The 7358-nt window shown below is 60.0% G+C and overlaps 1 pseudogene; it reads left to right on the forward strand.

Moving 5' to 3' along the window:
• The first annotated feature begins 298 nt into the window (after positions 1-298).
• Positions 299-5722, forward strand: LOC133052909 (SCO-spondin-like; annotated as a pseudogene).
• The last annotated feature ends 1636 nt before the right edge of the window (positions 5723-7358 follow it).

The raw sequence follows: 7358 nt of genomic DNA on the forward strand, positions 1-7358 counted from the left end.
CCACCAACAGTCATCCTCTCAGCAGAGTGTAGTGAAGGTCTCTGGCCTTGGGCTGGGTAGTGAACAGCAGAGTTTCAGGACAGGCTGTGTCTTGCAGAGGCTTAGAGTCCTTGCGTAAGCCACTCACTGACATGACAGGTTTCAAAGCAATAGCCAATGTGTCCCATCCCCACGTTCATGGCCTAATGGTTGTGGCAATTTGTGTGGGTCACTGTCTGTGGGACCCAGTGCCCCATTTGGCTAAACTGAGGAGACTGAAGGCCAGCTGCATACTGGGCACCTGTCTCCCTCATTGAAGATGGCCGGGTATGGTATGGGGATCTCGGTAAGAGGAGGGCACAGAGAACTGAGAGTTGCCTCCTCAGCTGGGACTGGGCACTGGTGGGAGGACCAAGAATGGGTGCTGTATGAATGCACCCAGACAGCATAGCCAGCCTGCACAGGGACACCATCCTCCTAACCAGGACCTTGGAAGGTGAAAGTCAAACTTGGGGCCTTTCCTTTCAGTATAGGGAATAATATTTGTTTCCATGGAGGTTTATAGGAACACCATTACCTGACCCTGACCTTACCGCAAGAACAGAGGATCTACAGGAAGAAGCTTGCAACAGCTAATCACACACCCTTCCCTCATCTTTCCTGTAAGTGGGCTTTGCTGAAAGCTTTGGGCAAGTTACCCTGACTCTTAAAATTTTTAAGTGGGGGGTGTTGCTTCCTGACCCTAATGGCCCCATTTTAACTTGATCACCTCTGCAAAAATTGCCCCCTTCCAAACACGGTCACAATTCTGCAGTCACGCTCATACGTTAGGGCTCCAACACAGGAATTTGTGGGGGCACATTCAGCCTAAGAGCACCCACACCATCTGCTCCTTCTCCACCAGCTTTTGTGTCTCTGGGCTCATCACTAACTGCACCTCCTGGACCTGTGAGTAGGGTGAGAAGGGGGCGTCTCCTGACTTCACCACCCGCTCCCTCCCTGCCAGAGTGCGTCTGTGCAGGGGTCGGGGGTAGCACTGGGGATGAAAGCCCTCTGGAGGGGCGGGAGCAGGGAGGGTCAGCCTGTCCTCTGCACCGCACTCTGCCCACCCTGCACCCTCTGGGCCCCTTCAGCCTCCGCTGTCCTCTCTGCCTCTCCCTGCTGCACACCGCAGGTCAGCCCACGTGGTCACCCTGGACCCCACGGAGGGAGGGCTCTGCCTCTTGTGGCCCAGTCCAGTGCCATAGACACAGCTTCTGCATGGGGTCCCCTGGCAGGCCACTGTCCAGCGTGGCCCTGCTGCCCATGCTGGCCTCGGCACCCCCTCTTTGCCCAGGTCCCGAGGCAGAGGAGGAGCCCTGCCTCCTGCTGGAGTGTGACCGTGAGTCCCATGGAGCCCTGACATGCCCACTGCCTTGCCCCAGCCAAGCCCAGCCCCTCGCCACTGCTTCCTCTTCTATTCCCCAGGAGCTGGAGGCTGGGGCCCTTGGGGACCCTGGTCCAGCTGTAGCCGGAGCTGTGGGGGGAGGCAGTCTCCGGAGCCAGACCCGAGACTGTGACCAGCCCCTACCCCAGGGACTGGAGGATTACTATGAAGGGCCTCGGATGCAGGGGGTGGCCTGCCAGGCTCTACCGTGCCAAGGTACCTGCCAGGGATGGCAATGGGGGTCAAGGAAGAGAGGTGGGAAAACTTCGGGGGGCATTCTGGGGAGGCCAGCGGGGAGGTGGGGGGTCGGGGGAGTGACCCACACAGCTGTCTACCCACCCGGTGCCCTTCCCCGCAGTGACCAACTGCACCACCATTGAAGGGGCCAAGTACAGCGCCTGTGGTCCTCCTTGCCCTCGATCCTGCAATGACCTGGTGGTGAGTCTGGGCTCCTGACAGTCACGTTTCCAGATGGCAGGGTGTGGCCCCTCTGACCTGGGGCTGTCTGCAGTTGGAGGAAGGATAGGGGTCAGCACCCAGCCGGCCTGGCTCCTGGTTCTAGAGAGCAGCGGGAGTGAGCCTCATCCAGCTGCCCTTGTCCTCCTTACCGCATATATGTTTCTCGGTTGACATGTTTTATGATAGAAACGGCAGGAACACACAGGAAAAGGGCAGTCCTCTTAGTGGATCATCCAAAACACTCCGCGTGGGGTGCGTTGGTGTGCAGACCTTGACCCTGTGCGCGCACGAGGGCGCACGTCTGTTCTGGGGCGGGGGCCAGTCCAGGACCATGGAGAGGAATCCAGGCCGGCCTCCGGCGAGGGGTCACGGTTGAGTGGCGCCTGCGCAGTGGCGAGGAAGTGGTCCCGTGTCATAAGATGCTGGAGCAAACAGCTAGGGCAAAGGGACTGCGCTTTGAGAAGCCCTGCTCGGGCCTGTCCAAGGAGGATGGGAGGCTCCACACGGAGGCGGGAGGACCAGGACACGGTGCCTGGTCCCGGCCTCTCCCAAGGAGCCCCTGCACCTTCCCAAACGCCCACTGCTCCCGCCAGCTATCTGGTCCCTGGCTCCCTCCATCCTAGGAGATCTGGGAAACTCCAGTGGAGACTCCACATAAACTGTTTAGAAAAGACAGCTATGAACCGGAGCATCGGACTCCCCCTGCTCTGGCCCCCACAGCCTCCTTCTTCACTTCATCGTGGCTCCCAGGCACCCCCTCCATCCTGCAGCAGTCCCGTTGGGCCTCCCATTTTTCACTGACCCGGGCCCTCCCTTCCTTGTCCCCCAGCACTGCGTCTGGTGCTGCCAGCCCGGCTGTTACTGCCCCCCAGGCCAGGTGCTGAGTGCCGAGGGCACCGTCTGCATGCAGCCCGATCACTGCAGCTGCCTGGACCTGCTGACCGGGGAGCAGCACCGTCCAGGGGCCCAGCTGGCCAGGCCCGACAGCTGCAACGACTGGTGAGGGCCGGGAGTGTGGGGTGCAGGCAGGATGCCACGGGTGAGGGCAGGGCTAGTCCACTCCGTGTCTCACACACCCAAGCTCTCCCAGTCTCAGCTGTTGCACGCTAGGCTCCCATAAGTCCTGAGAAGATGAGGCAGGTACCCAAACCCCTGGTCTGAATGTGGGGAAACTGAGGCAGCCAGCTTTGGGGGTCTGGGAGACTTCAGAGAGCTGGACGTGTGCTTTGAGAGGGCAGGGGGTGGCGATGTGGTGCTTCCTCCTGCTGTCTGGCCTCCTTCAGCTGCAGATGACCTGTGGTCACTTCCCCATAGGACCAAGTCTTTAAGATGCCTGAGAGTGCATTTGGTGTGTCAGGGAGCAGGGTCTGGAGGTGCTGGAGAGTGGGGAGGGGGACTGAAACCTCAGAGGACAGTGGAGGTGCAGGAGATGGGAAGGGAGGCAGATGGGGAGGGGCATATGTGGAGGGCACAGCGCGAGCGAGCTGCCCTCTCTATGTGCCTGCTTGCCCCGCCCAGCATCTGCCCCAAGGGCCAGCTCACCTGCACAGACCTGCCTTGCCCAGGTATGTACCCCGCTCAGAACAAGGTGAGGAGAAGCAGTCTGGGGGTGCAGCAAGGGCTGGGACCGGGGATGGGATGGCTGCACCCCAGGGCTCACCATTCACCCCCAAAGTGCCTGGCACCTGGTGCCCATGGTTGGAGTGGACAGCATGCTCCCAGCCCTGCTGGGCCCAGACGAGGACCTGCTCCAGGACCTGCAGGTGTCTGGCGCCACAGCATGGCGTATCCCCGAGCCCCGGGGAGGCAGGGGAGGCAGGGGCCCAGCATCAGAGGGAGGCCTGTGCCAGCCCCCCCAAGTGCCCTGGTGAGATGCCCCACTGGGTGGCTCCAATCCCAGCGGGCTGGGACCTCTCAGGCCTCCCAAGGCAAAGAGGTGCTTTTGTATTCTGCCACAGTGGATGGATCCTGGAGCCCATGGGGACCATGGTCTCCCTGTGACATGTGCCTGGGGCAGTCCCATCCCTACATGTAGGGATGGCCCCCCTACATGTAGCTGGGCCCCCACCTCTGAGGGAGGCCGGCCCTGCCCTGGGGGCCACAGGCAGAGTTCCCCCTGCCAGGGCAATTCTACTCAGTGCACATGTGAGGACGTCTGTGGAGATGGTGGGTGGTGGTGGTGGCTTGTAAGGCTAGGAGTTTTGACCCTCTGCATCTAACCCTCTCCTTTGCATACACACATGCATGCCACTTCCTTGGAGGGAGAACCCTTAGGGCACTCACCCCATGGAACTGGGCGAGTGAAGGTCCTAACAGGTGATGGGCATGGTGGCAGGGCTGGTCACTCAACTCTTGGGAACCCCTGCCCCAGGATGGACCACCTCCCAAACCTACCCACTCTGCTTCCCTCCTGCTGCAGACTGTGCAGGTAGCCAGGGTCTTCTCCCCTATGGGCAGCTCTGCCACCACTCCTGCGAGGACCTGTCCCCCTGGGGTCATGTGCCAGCCAGACTCGATGGGCTGCCAGCAGCCCAGCTGTGGGGGACCCCCAGGCCAGCTGTCCCAGGATGGCCTTTGTGTTCCCCCTGCCCAGTGCTGCTGCCAGTACCAGCCTGGAGTCATGGGTCAATGTCTCCCCCAACCTGTCCCCCAAACACAGCAGTGCCCTCCCACCTGGCCCCTTCCACTCTGCCCACAGGGGCCAGCCTGGGAATGCAGGATGGGAATGGGCAACTCCTGTGTCCTGGGGCTGGTGCCCGTTGGGGCTTCTGTGTCCTCCACCCACCAGGACCCTGGTTCCCGTGGATGGAGACAGTGGAGTCGAGTCCTGAGCAGTGTTGGTAATTGGCTGAGCCATCTGAAGTGCCCGACCCCCTCCTGTGCTCAGCATCCCTGAGAACCAGAGCCACTCTGCAGGGTTTGGGCTCAGCTCCTGGGAGGGCCTGGAGCCCAGGGAGGTGGTGACAGGGCCGTGTGACAACTGGTGACCCAAGAGAGCCCAGGAGGCGTGGGCTGGCAGCCGGGCAGGAGGGCCCCCGGGGAAGCAGGCAGGGCCCTGTCTTCTGAAGCCCCGCCCTTGTCCCCAGCACCTGCGTGGCAGGCATCCTGCAATACCAGGCGGTGCCTGCCTGCCCCGGGCCGGGGGTGTGGGGTTCCTGGGGCCCCTGGGAGGACTACAGCATCTCCTGTGGCAGAGGGGAGCAGCTGCCCGCCAGAACTGCACCTGCCGCACCCAGGTCTGCAGAGGTGAGCCCCGGCCCAGGCTCTATCCGGGCACTCCAACTTCACTCCCAATCCCCATCCTGGCCTTTGACCCTGACTCACAGGTTGCCTTTTGACCGTTCCCATCCCATCCGCCACATGCCCCCCTCACACAGCCCAGTGGTGGGCAAATGGAGGATGAAGCAGGTGGATTTGGGGCCACAGGAGACTGTAAGAGTGGGCGTGACCTAGGGCCCGGCCCAGGGAGGGTGTGGTCCGCATGACTCTGGGGGCCACTGGAGGGGATGGGCACTGGGGTGAGCAGAGGTGGGCACAGCAGGCCACAAGGGCAGTGTGGCCCCGGCACTAATTCAGGGGTCCTCTTCAGAGGCAGGCTGCCCGGCCGGGGGTCTGTACCACAAGTGCCAGGCTGGTGAGGGGTGCCCCTTCTATGCCCACTTCACCAGGAAGGTGGGCTGCTTCTCTGCCAGCTGCGAGGAGGGCTGTCACTGCCCGGAGGGCACCTTCCTGCACTGCTCGGCCTGTGTCCCGGTTAGGCCTCCCCCTGCCAGGAGCCCAGGGCCCTCCTCTCATCGGTCAGCTCTCACCTCTGCAGACCCCGTGGCCTCTGGACAGCCTCTAAGTGTCCTGACTTAGAGCTGGTGGCCCTGAGCCCCTGGGCAGGGGAAGGGAGTCAGGGGACAGTTCCCAGCAGAGGTAGACTCAAATGCAGGTGTCCCATTCCTGGTTCAGGCCCTTTACACCTCCCTCGCTCCCCTCCCATGGGTCCCATCCTTGAATGGCCTCTGTTGACCCTGCTGTGTTCTGGCTCAATGATCTGATCAGGAAAGAGCCTGGCCAGCTCCAGTCAAGCCATAGCCTTACACTGCTCATGGTCAGCCCCCTGACACAGATACACAGTCCAACTTGCTACTGGAAGTTCAGTCTCAGGGCCCAGAGCTGTATGGAGTCTCCTTTCCACCCATTTCCTTCTCCCTACCCCGCTTCCAAGGATGTCCATAGGCGGCGGCGGGCAGAGGACTGGCCCCCGGCAGGTGGCTCCAGCCCGTGTCTCTGCACTTTCACCCCCACCCCAGGAATGCCCCTGTGTGCCCACCGCCTCATGCTGCAGGAGCTGGAAGCTGCAGGCACTGAGCCAGGGGCTCACCTGTCTGTCCTGGGAGAGGAGGGTCAGCCTCTTGGGCCTGGCTGTGAGTTGGGCTTGGGTCAGAGCCTCAATACAGACTGTCACAACTGGTGAGGGGGTGGGAGATTTGGGGTGGGGGAATTTGAGGGCACCCCTGAGCACCCCTATATATATCCCTCCCCAGGGGGCCACACCCTTATACATTATGAGATTAGCAAGTGACTCCCCCAGCCAATGGTGACACTGGGTGAGCCTTGACATCACAAAGGCCCATCCTGACACCTCTCGGGGAGGATGGGGAGAAATTCAGATGGTTTGCTGGGATAAAAGAGGCATTTTAAGTGTCCCTTACGAGCATGCTAAACTCACCTGCAATTTTCATCTCTCTAACTCAACAGTGACGTGTCACATTGCAGTGGTAGTGTGTCTCCTAAAGGCCTAGGAGCACAGGCACAGTATTCAGGCTGTTCTCTCTCACCTTTCCCCATTATCTAGTCTCTAATATCTTGCCTTAAATCCTTCCTTGATAATTAGGCTGTATTTCAGTGTCTGGAAATGAGGGTCATTCCACTTTCCACCTATAAGGTGGTCTTAATGCACCTTGATGACCATGTAATTCTGGGCCACCTACCAGAAAACTTCCATCCCACCTCCTCTTCTCAGTGTTCAGGTAGCTCTCGTGAGTTTTACGGTTGGCAGTCTGAAACCCCTGTCTTCAGGCTGTGAGAATGCACTAAATACACTTGCCCTTGCTCCACTTGGAGTGGTCTTTAGTCATTTTGAAGACTCTCTGTGGTCTGCTCCAGAGCCCCTGAGCACTCCTATATATCCACCTCTCCAGGGGCCACACCCTTATGATTTATGAGGTCAGCAAGTGACTTCCCCAGTCAATGGTGGCACTGGGTCATCCTTGACATCACAAAGCCCCCTCCTGACACCTCTAGAGGAGGATGGGTAGAAATTTAGATGGTTTGATGGGATAAAAGAGGCATCTAAAATGCCCCATTATAAGCCTGCAAAAGACAGCTCCAAGTGGAGCAAGGGCAAGTGTATTTAGTGCATTCTCCCAACCTGAAGACATGGGTTTCAGACTCGAAACTAGAACACTGAGGAGAGCTACAAGAACACTGAGAAAGGGACGTGGGA

This window comes from Dama dama, chromosome X (assembly GCF_033118175.1).
Source record: "Dama dama isolate Ldn47 chromosome X, ASM3311817v1, whole genome shotgun sequence".
In the NCBI taxonomy this organism is placed as follows: domain Eukaryota; kingdom Metazoa; phylum Chordata; class Mammalia; order Artiodactyla; family Cervidae; genus Dama; species Dama dama.